The 11,721-nt window shown below is 43.9% G+C and overlaps 1 non-coding gene across 1 annotated transcript; it reads right to left on the reverse strand.

Moving 5' to 3' along the window:
* Window positions 1-8,617: 8,617 nt before the first annotated feature.
* On the reverse strand, window positions 8,618-8,724 carry LOC116109466. Its single transcript, XR_004124767.1, has one exon. It is a non-coding gene; the product is annotated as a small nucleolar RNA R71 (small nucleolar RNA).
* Window positions 8,725-11,721: the final 2,997 nt, after the last annotated feature.

The following is an 11,721-nucleotide window of genomic DNA, read 5'->3' on the forward strand; positions in this document are numbered from 1 at the left end:
TCTCCCTCCAGATCGCCAACACCCTAGTCAAGAGAGTATTCATAGACAGGGGATCCTCAGCAAACATCCTTTTCCTTGAAGCAGTGAAAGCTATGGGTTTGAAGGAAGCAAAGATCAACAGGTGGCCAACCCTACTGGTTGGGTTCAGTTCTGAGCAAAAATACACCATCAGAGAGATCATCCTTCCTATCTATGCCAGCGGAGTAAACAAACAGACCGTCTTTCTAGTGATGGACTATTCTTTGCCATACAATGTCATCTTAGGCCGACCTTGGATCCACTACATGCAAGCTGTCCTATCCACTTTCCACCAAACGATCAAGTTTCCTACAAAATAGGGAGTATGAGAAATCAAGGGCGACCCTAAGGCTTCCAGAGATTGTTACAAGAACGCCTTCAAGAGCAAAGGTAACGCTTCATAGCAATTACAGTCTCATCTAACCCCTCCGACCAAGCCAGATCAACCATCTATGGAAGAGTTGGATGAAGTACAGATACATCCAAACAACCCCGAAAGAAAGACACAAATAGCTTCTCATCTCGGGCCCAAGACAAGAGAGAAACTGACAAAATTCCTTAAACAAAACCAGGACTATTTCGCTTGGTCTCACGCCGACATGATAGGAATCAGCCCAAAGGTAATGGTCCACCACCTCAAAGTAGATCCGGATCACCCACTAGTGAAGCAAGGAGAAGGAAATTTGCACCAGAGCACAACCGGATCGTCAATGAAGAGATTGAAAAGTTACTGAGTAACGGTATGATCAGAGAGGTCCACTACCTCGAGTGGCTAGCAAACGTCATGGTTATAAAGAAGAAGAACGGAAAGTGGAGGGTCTACATTGACTTCACTGACTTAAACAAAGCATGCTCTAAGGATTCCTTCCCTCTCCCACATATCCACATGATGGTCAATGCGACTGCAGGCCAGGAGCTCCTTAGTTTCATGGACGCTTTCTTAGGTACAACCAAATCCTGATTCACCCGGAAGACCAAGAGAAGACAACCTTCGTCACAAAGAGGGGAACCTACAGCTACAAAGTGATGCCATTCGGTCTTAAGAATGTCGGGGCTACCTATCAACAGCTAGTCAACAGAATATTTTCCAGACACCTCGGGCACACTATGGAGGTTTACATCGATGACATGCTCGTAAAGTCCCTGATGGCCGAACAGCACCTTGACCACCTCAGCTAGGCATTCGTCGTCCTAAGGAAGTATAACATGAAGTTGAATCCAACAAAATGTTCATTCGGTGTCTCGTCAGGCAAATTCTTGGGCTATCTGGTAACTTAGCAAGGGATAGAGGCCAACCCCGACCAGATTAGAGCAATCCTCAATATACCATCTCCAGCTTGCATCAAAGACGTCTAACGCCTCATAGGACGAGTAGCCACCTTGAGCTGTTTAATCTCCAGATCCGACAACAAGTGCCACCTTTTCTTCCATGCACTCAAGAAATCCAAGAAGTTTGAGTGGACCCCCTCTTGCGAGGAAGCCTTGCAACAATTGAAAAGATACCTGACCTCCCCTCCGCTCCTTTCCAAGCCTGTGGATGGGGAGAAGTTTTACACCTATCTGACGGTCTCAGAGACAGCAATCTCAGTAGTGTTAGTTCGGGAAGATGGTACAAAGCAGCTACCGGTTTACTATGTAAGCAAGTCACTCCTTGACGGGAAAACAGGGTACAGTCAGTTGGGGAAATTGGCCCTCACCCTCGCCCTCGCCCTCATCCATGCATCTAGGAAGCTCAGGCCATACTTTCAATGCCACTCCATAGTCGTACTCACCTCTTTTCCACTCAAAAAGATACTGCACAAGCCATAGCTATCAGGCCGACTCACGCAATGGACGGTAGAGCTTAGTGAGTTCGACATATCTTTCCAGCCACGTACCGCCGTCAAGTCCCAAGCACTGGCAGACTTCATCGCTGATTTCACCCCGAGCACCACCGTCGAAGCAGAAAAATAGTTACTATGTATGAACGGTGGAGAAGGCGACTCTCTCAGTAGATGGTTCAAGAAATGTGAATGGGAGCGGGCTCGGATGAGTCCTAACTACACCAGAGGGAGACATCATCCAGTAGGCCATACGATGTGGTTTCAAATGCATGAACAACGAAGTAGAATATGAGACCCTCATCGCTGGACTCTCCTTAGCCAAAAAAATCGGAGTAAGGAGGCTAGAAGTGAAGTCTGACTCCCAACTCGTGGTCAACCAGCTGTAAGGCACTTACCAGGCACACAACTCGATTATGACGACCTACTTGAACCTGGTCAAAGAATTACAAACCCAATTCGAAGAATTCTCCATCCCCTAGTCCCAAGAGCAGAGAACTCTCATGCTGACGCCCTCGCTAACCTCGGCTCAAAGCTTCAATGTTCTTCCTAGTCATCCATCCCTCTGTTATTCCTGCAATGGCCAACCAACTAGAAGGAACAACCAGTAAACAAGTCGTCTGAGGAAGCAATGGACATTGAGCTAGGTGACTGCTGGATGACCCCGATAGTGAAGTACTTGGAACACAATGAGCTCCCGACTGATAAAAATGAAGCACTCCGCCTAAGAGCAAGAACCGCTAGGTTCACCGTATATGAAGGCCAACTCCTTAGGAAATCATTGTCAGGTCTCTACCTCAAGTGCACAAACCCAAAAGAGGCCAAACGTGTTCTCGCCGAACTCCATGAAGGCGAATGTGGAAACCATGCAGGGGGACGCAGCCTGGCTCACCAGGTGATCACCGTTGGATACTACTGGTCAACCATACACACTAATTTGACTGCTTATGTTAAGAAGTACGACAGTTGTCAGAGGTTCGCTCATGGCTCACACCTCCCACCCGAGCAACTCCACTCCATCCTCACCCTTTGGCCCTTCATGAAGTGGGGAATGGATATAGTGGGAAAGCTACCGACCGCAATCGGGTAACGAATCTTCCTGTTGGCTATGACAGATTACTTCACTAAGTGGATCAAAGCCGAAGCCTTCGCACAAGTCAGAGACCGAGAGGTAAAAGCTTTTGTCCAGAAACATGTCATCTGCAGGTTCGGGATACCGAAGGAAATCATCACTGACAATGGATCCCAGTTTATCAATTCAGGCTTCAGGGATTTCTGCTACATGTGGGGGATCAAGCTAAGCTTCTCCACCTCCCGCAACCCCTAGTCCAACGACCAGGCCGAGTCATCGAATAAAACCATCATGCAGACCTTGAAAAGGCGATTGTAGAAAGCGAAAGGTGCATGGGCAGATAAGCTACCCACAGTCCTTTGGTCCTATCGAACTACAGCTTACTCGTCAACAGGTGAGACCCCCTTCTCCCTCACATACGATTCTGAAGTAGTCATCCCGGCCGAAGTATCAGTTCCGTCCACTAGGCTCCAATGGGCAGACGAGGAAACCAACAACCAAAACCTTTGCTAGAACTTGGACACCGTCGATGAGCTACATGAGCAGGCGAGCATCCGCAACGCTGTCTACCAGCAACAGGCCGCCCAGCACTACAACTGCAACGTCAAGATCAGAACTTTCAAAACTGGTGACTGGGTCCTCCGCAAGGTCTTTCAAAACACTAGGGAGATCAATTCTGGCAAACTCGGCCCCACTTGGGAGGGTCCCTACAAGATCATCAAAAAAGCGAGAAAGGGCGCCTACCGACTCCAAACTCTCGAAGGCAAAGACATCAGCAACAGTTGGAATGCAGTCCACCTCAAACACTACTACTTTTAGGTGAACTCATTCGTTTACATGCTTGTTTCTTTTTGTTTTTATTTAAAAGGGATGAGTGGGCCTATCCACCTCCCCATAGACAGTTGGCCTTATGACCCGAATTTAATGAAGTATTATTCAAAAATTCACATCTTCGGATCAGCCCTGCTCGATCAAATGATTTTTACACCTTCAGATCGACCCTGCTCGATCCATGAATTTACACCTTCGGATCGGCCCTGCTCGATCCACAAATTTACACCTTCGGATCGGCCCTGCTCGATCCATAGATTTACACCTTCGGATCGGCCCTGCTCGATCCACAGATTTACACCTTTGGATCGACCTTGCTCTATCCATAGATTCACATCTCCGGATCAACCCTGCTCGATCAAATAATTTGTACACCTTCGGATCGACCCTGCTCGATCCACAGATTTATACCTTCGGATCAGCCCTGCTCGATCCACGGATCTACACCTTCGATTGGCCTTGCCCGGTTCATGAAGCTACACATTCAGTCAGCCAGATCGAGTGAAGGGTTCTTACACCTCAAAATCGACAAGTCATCGACCCAACCTAACAGAATGTCTACACGACTCAACCACTAGGCTGCACCAAAATCACAACACAAGCATACGATTCAACCCCTAATACATCTACGAACAAAGAAGCAATTAACAAATCATTTACCCATCAGGAAAAGCATCAGAAACAGAATCACAAGTATCATATAGAAGAAGCCCCAGGCGGCTAAGTTCAGAGTACAATGAAAGGCACACACGCCAGGAAAGGGCATCGCAGGCCTCAAAATACATGAGTAGAACAAAAATAAAGCTAAGTGTCATCGGTGCGAGTCATCTCACCCATCTCCGACTCGGTCACCCTATCACCAATGCCAATACCCGTCCTTGCAGCCTCTTCGCTCACATCCTCAGTAATCGATGGCCCCGACTGGCTAGCAAAATCAAGCACCTACTCATCAATCTACTCCTCCGTATGCTCAGCTCCCTCCTCTAGCATCTCTTACATGAGCTAGATGTCCTCATCCGGATTCCAGTGAGAAGTGTTCCCGACCTTGTACTCGAGCATGAGCTCCCTTCGGGCCTTAATAATGGCATCATCAGTTAAGGTGAGGCACTGCTTCTTGAGGGACTTAACCTCTGCAGTCTTCTGGGCTAACTCTCTCCTCGACCTCTCCAACTCACCCTCGGTTGCCTTCAGACGCTGCTGGCTCTCCTACTCGGCCTTTTAGGCTGTCGTCTCCCTCTGGCGCAAACTGGTGTTCGCCTTAGACACATCTTGTATCCTTTTCTCCTGTGCCACTACGGACTTCCTCAGATACAGACTGCTCGTGAATGCCTACACAACAAAACGATTTCATCAGTAAAAAACCACGATGAACACAATAAAATAAAACTCCTACCCTACCTGAAAAGAACAGGATACCTTCCAATCAACGGTCACGACTGCCCCATCTGGTTCAAACGGGTCTCGTCCGCCAGGAACAGGAAGAAGCCAGCTAATTTGCTCATGGAAGCTGCGTCAGAATAGGTCGACGCGAAAACCAGAATATGGAAGGTGATCATCTTAGTCTCTTTATCCAAGACCGCTGTTTGGGATGACCCAACTCCAGCTGTAGACTAACGGCTTGGCGATGTCGCTACCACATCCTCCGCTCTTCTGTCCTCTCTGGCCGAGGATTCCTCTTTTCCCAATGCCGGGTAATGGACTCGCCCACACTAGGGACGGTCAGCTTCTTCATCAATCTCTCTACAAGCGCAAACTCTCCAACGGTTAGTGGGTTCAGCCTGGACTTACCAAAAGTGGTATGATTGCAGTAGCAAGTTAGAAGCACATCCCTAGTTTGCTTCAACGAATGGAAGGGAATACCTCACTGAATCACTTCTACTTCGGCCCAGAGATGGCTGGTCCTAAGGTTGGCCTTCGCCAATACCACTCACTAATCCCTCTGTGCCTTGGGAATGGCAAGAACCTTCTGGGTCTGCATGTCCAAGTCGTCTCTGCTCTACCCGGCTCGATTAAATTCAAGCTTTGCAAAGAAAAAACACAATAAGATTTAGTAATCAAAATACAAAACAAAGACAAGGTTTCTCACCAGTGGCTCGCCAAGTGTTCGGAATATCGCCCTGGCCTTTCTCGCCGAAGACCGCCTCACCCCTCACAAAGAAGTACCGATCCTTCCAATTCTTGTCAATTGACCAAAGGTCAGTCACCAGGTGAGATCGATCATGCCTGAGGTTGATCAAATATCGACCCTTCTCCTTGTCGTTTTCTTTTAGGAAATACAAATAGAGCAGCTCGTGCAGTCCAAACATAACTTGGTTTCACACACAAAGGTCCTCCAATGCCATCAACAACCTCCAACCGTTCGGCATGATCTGAGACGGGGCAATCATGAAGTGGTTTAGCACCTCCCAAACGAGGCGAGGAACGGGAAACCTCTGCTCGTTGTGAAACCACTTCTCGTAAATACTCACCCAGCCTTTTGCCTCCTAGTCGACCCATTAATACAATCGTGGCGCCCTAATCTCGATCGAATTAGGAATGTGATACATCGTCCGGATCTGCCACACGTCGTTATCCTTAAGCACAAGCGAATAATCCCTACTCAAAATCCCACTGCCCTGCTGACTCGGCTCATCCTTAGAGCCACTACTAGATGAAGATAGACTACAAACTGCTTCAGAGTCTTCCCCACTTCTCCCATGCCTGCCCAAACCACTCGAATTAACAGCACTCGTCCTAGGGGTAGCTACGTTCACACCGATCGGTATACCCACCAGAACACCCCCTTCGAGCATCATCACCATGGTTGGGGCACGCTCATACTTATTCCCAACATCTACCCCAACCTCACTTGAACTACTTGACTCTGAATCTGATATTTCAACCTACTCACCCTACTCGACTGATAATCCGAGGATTATAGTAGTTTATTTAAGCTTTTAGGCCGGATTTTAGATACTTCTTAGTCTATTTTTGCCTGAATTGATACTTAATTCCTTACATTTCGTGTTTCAGGTTAAAAATGGAATTTTTGAGCGAATAAAGGTAGATTTGAAGTTTTTGGACTCAGAAGCACACGGAGGACAATTCTGGAATTTTAGAATTCTTCAAGAAACTTCGCCGCGGTGAATGTTGTTCTTCGCCACGGCAAAATGGGCCAGTGACGCATCAGATTTAGCTCCTTTTTCACCGGGGCGAGATTCCTTCTTCGCCGTGGCGAAGTCTACGTACTCCACTTTTTGTAAAACGCACAGTTTCGTGTTTAGGCTAAGTTGTATTATTTTGGGAGAGGTATAAAAGAAGTACTTAGTTTTGGTGTTGAAGGCGTTCGGGGAGTAGGGTTAGAGTATTTTATATTTTTCTTAGATTCATTTTGAGTGAATTTAGATCAAAAGAGAATGAAGATTTGGGATTTAATTAGTGGATTCATCATTTGGGGAGATTTCTTGTCTTTTCCTTTATTTTCATTATGTTGAACTTTGGTATTTTCGTTTATTTTAATTGTTTTATTGATTTAGCCATGAACTAACCTATTTTGGGTTAGGGTTTTGATGTAGTTTGGATTCTAATGGGTTAGAGAGTTGATGATTATTAATTTCATATGATTTTGCTTTGATTGTGTGATTATTCTGTTTTTATTGTTTGTATGTGATGAATGTGATGAACATGATGAGATTGAGAGATAATTCATGTTAAGCTTCTTGGGTAATCACCATTGTATTTTTGGATGCTAGAGATAGATTCAAGAACTGATGAAATCAATTTAGGATTCTTGTGCTTAATGAGCTTAGATTTATTAACTTTCATTTTGTTGGGTGCGGAAGGTTAATAGGGAAGAGTAGGAAAACATAGCCTGAGAAGGTATGTTGGACACCTTAGAGAGTTCGATTTACAATCAACGCATGCAAATATAAATTTAGTTTAATTCTTTAAGTTTAACCCATAGAGTCCGAATGAAGTCAAAACCCTACCCGTTTGTTTGAATTGATTTTATCCCTTTTAAATCTTGCTTTCATAGTTTAATTTTAATTTAGTAAATTTTGTTTTAGTTATAGTTTAAATTGTTCCCTTAAATCCAAAAGAATTCAACTGCTTTAACTTGAAAACGGTAGAAAACTTAGTGCTTAGCAACAATCCTTGTGGGAACGATACTAACTCATCATTATATTACTAGTGCGATTAGTATACTTGCTACATATTGCATGTTGTAGGAAACACGCATCAAGTTTTTGGCGCTGCGGCCGGGGATTGAGTTTTAAGTTAACATTGAGTTTTTCCATAGTTAGCTAGATTGAAGTTTTAATTTTTGTTTTAAATTTTCAGTTGGTTTGTGATCTCATTTTCTTTTGTTAATTCTGTGCAGTTTATACGAAGAACGAGACGTCAACCAGTGGTTCCTGTTGATCTTGAGATTGAGAGAACCGCTAGACGACTTAATAGAGAGAGAAGAGAAAGAGAGGATTTAGTGGTTGAATCAGAAGAAATAGTTGTTGAAATGGCAGAACCAGAAAATAGGACACTAAGGGAATTCTCAGTTCCCACGGTTAATGGCAGTGGGTCGAGTATTACTAGGCCTACGGTGCAAGCCAACAACTTTGAGATTAAGTAGGCAATCATTCAGATGATCCAGCAGTCGGTAAGGTTTAATGGTGATTTAAAGGAAGATCTGAATCAGCATATTGCGAACTTCTTAGAAATTTGTGACACCTTCAAGTCGAACGGAGTGTCAGATGACGCCATTAGGTTGAGGTTATTCCCATTCTCATTGAGGGATAAAGCTAAGGGGTAGTTAATGGCACTACCAGCAGGGACTATCACAACTTGGAATGATCTAGCACAGAAGTTCCTGACTAAGTTTTTTCCTCTAGCAAAATCAGCAAAACTGAGAAATAATATCACATCATTTCTACAAGAGGAATCCGAGTCATTGTATGAGGCTTGGGAGAGGTACAAGGAATTCATGAGGAAATGTCCACACCATGGGTTACCAATTTAGCTTCAAGTCCAAACATTCTACAATGGACTGATGGGTAATGTGCAAACCATGGTGGATGCAGCATCAGAAGGAACCTTGCAGAATAAGACACTAGAGGAGGCTTATGAGTTGCTTGAGGTTTTGGCAAGCAACAACTATCAAAGACCAAATGAGAGAGCAATACCAAGAAAATCTTCAGGTCTTCATGAAGTTGATGCCTTTACAGCCATCTCAGCCCAACTCATAGCACTTCAGAAACAATTGGGAAGTATGCAGGTAAACTCTATTCAAGCACCTCAATTAACTTGTGATTTTTGTTCAGGAAACCATGTGAGTAGCGATTGTCAAGTGGGGAATACATTTGCTTCATCATCTTCATCAACAGAGCAAGTGAACTACTTGGCAGGAAATCAAAGGCAACCAAACAACTTGTACTCCAACACATACAATCTGGGGTGGAGAAATCATCCAAATCTGGCTTGGGGCAATTAGAACCAGCAAAATAATCAATGGAACCAAAGGACAGTGCCGAATAACCAACTAGGGGTGAATAATCAACTGGGAGATCCAAGAGTGACAAAGTTGGAAGACATGTTTGGGAAATTTATGTAGGAGACCACGAGATTTATGAATGAGATAGACAAATTTCAGAAATCAAGGGTTCAGAATCTTGAGGTACAGATGGGCCAATTGGCCGAGAAGCTAAATGAGAGACCGTATGGTTCCTTACCAAGAAATACAGTCACTAACCCACGTGAGCAAGCAAATTCCATAATTTTGAGGAGTGGGACAGTTTTGGAAGAGGTTGAACAAGCCAAAAAGAAAGAATCTGACAAGGAAGAATCTGAAGAGGAAGTTGATGAAGAGATTGTAGTTGATGAGAAACCAAGCAGTTTAGAGGAAGAGAACAAGAAGAAGGATGAAAGGCAAAAGAAGAAGGAGAAATTGCCATTCCCCGAGATACCACCAGAGTTGGCACATCACACTCCACCCGTGCCTTTTCCTCAGAGACTGAAGAAGAAAAATAAGGATAAGCAGTTTTTAAAATTCATTGAAATTTTTAAAAAATTGCATATTAACATTCCTTTTGCAGATGCATTGCAGTAGATGTCGAGCTACGCGAAGTTCCTTAAGGAAATCCTTTCGAACAAAAGGAAGTTAGAAGATGGTGAAGTGAAGCCAACAACCATGTCGTTGCAACTAGCGGATAGGTCCATAAAAAATCCAAGGGGGATAGTGGAGGATGTGTTGGTGAAGGTGGATAAGATAATCCAAAATTCCTCTTATTTTGGGCCGACTATTCTTGGCCATGGGGAGAACACTAATAGATGTGCAAGAAGGAAAGTTACTGTTGGGAGTTCAAGATGAAATAGTAACTTTCAATGTCTTTGAGGCACTGAAGTTTCCATCCGAATCAGATTCGTGTTTTAGTGTCGATGTGGTGGATAAATTGGTGGTTGAATCTATTGAAGAAAACACCCCACAATTACCTCTACAAGCGTGTATAGCCAAATCCAAAACAGTAAAGGTAGATGATTCGACGAGTAATGAATGTGCTAGGTTGTTAGAAGCACTTCAACCGATTGATGAGAGTCAGGATTTAGAATTTGAGGAGTTTGATTTTGAAAAAAAGAAGGAAAAGGAAAAAAATGAAGAACCTCCAAAGCTTGAGTTGAAACCTTTACCTTCCCACCTCAAATATGTATATCTTGGGGACTCAGAAACCTTCCCAATGATCATTAGTTCAAGATTAAGTAAATTGGAGGAAGAGCGGTTGATTAGGGTATTGATGGACGATTTCGGACTTTAGAGGCATCTCGCCATCATTTTGTATGCATAAGATACTCTGGAGGATGATATTAAGCTTAGGGTACAACCACAACGAAGATTGAATCTTTCGATGAAGGAAGTGGTGAGAAAGGAGGTAGTGAAACTCTTAGATGCAGGGATTATCTATCCTATTTCTGACAGTCCATGGGTGAGCCCGGTACAAGTGGTTCTGAAGAAGGGAGGTATCACGGTAGTAAGGAATGAGAGTAATGAATTGATACCAACAAGGACGGTGATAGGCTGGAGAGTGTGCATTGATTACCGAAAATTGAATGAGGCGACAAGGAAGGATCATTTTCCACTACCTTTCATTGATCAGATGTTGGAGAGGTTGGCAGGACATGCCTATTACTGTTTCCTGGATGGGTATTCAGGATACAACCAGATTGCCATCGCTCCTGAGGATCAAGAGAAAAAGACCTTTACTTGCCCCTATGGCACCTTTGCTTACCGAATGATGCCTTTTGGGTTATGCAATGCACCAGCAACGTTTCAGAGATGTATGATGTCAATCTTTGGAGACATGGTGGAATGGTTCATAGAAGTCTTCATGGATGACTTCTCAGTTTTTGGTTCGTCTTTTGATAGTTGTCGAACTAATCTTTCTCTTGTTTTGTAGCGATGTAAGGAGACGAACCTAGTGCTTAATTGGGAGAAGTGTCATTTCATAGTCCAGGAGGGAATAGTGCTCGGCCATAGGATTTCAAAGGATGGAATAGAAGTTGATCGAGCAAAGACAGAAGTGATTGAGAAGCTGCCACCACCATCGAATGTCAAAGCGGTCCGAAGTTTCTTGGGGCATGTCGGGTTTTATAGACGGTTAATCAAGGATTTTTCTAAGATTTCTAAACCCCTTCGCAATTTATTGAATAAAGATGTTGCGTTTGATTTTAATGATGAATGCATGCATGCCTTTCTAACTCTTAAAAAATTATTAGTATCTGCACTTATTATTAAAGTTCCCAATTGGGGACTGCCATTTAAATTAATGTGTGATGCTAGTGATTTTTCTTTAGGGGTAGTGTTAGGACAGCGGAAGAACAAAATGTTGCATGTAATTCAATATGCTAGCAAAACACTCACTGATGCACAATTAAATTACACCACCACTGAAAAAGAATTGTTAGCTGTAGTTTTTGCTTTTGAAAAGTTTCATTCGTATTTGTTAGGTGCAAAGG

The sequence above is a fragment of the Pistacia vera genome, unplaced genomic scaffold, assembly GCF_008641045.1.
Source record: "Pistacia vera cultivar Batoury unplaced genomic scaffold, PisVer_v2 Contig58, whole genome shotgun sequence".
In the NCBI taxonomy this organism is placed as follows: Eukaryota; Viridiplantae; Streptophyta; class Magnoliopsida; order Sapindales; family Anacardiaceae; genus Pistacia; species Pistacia vera.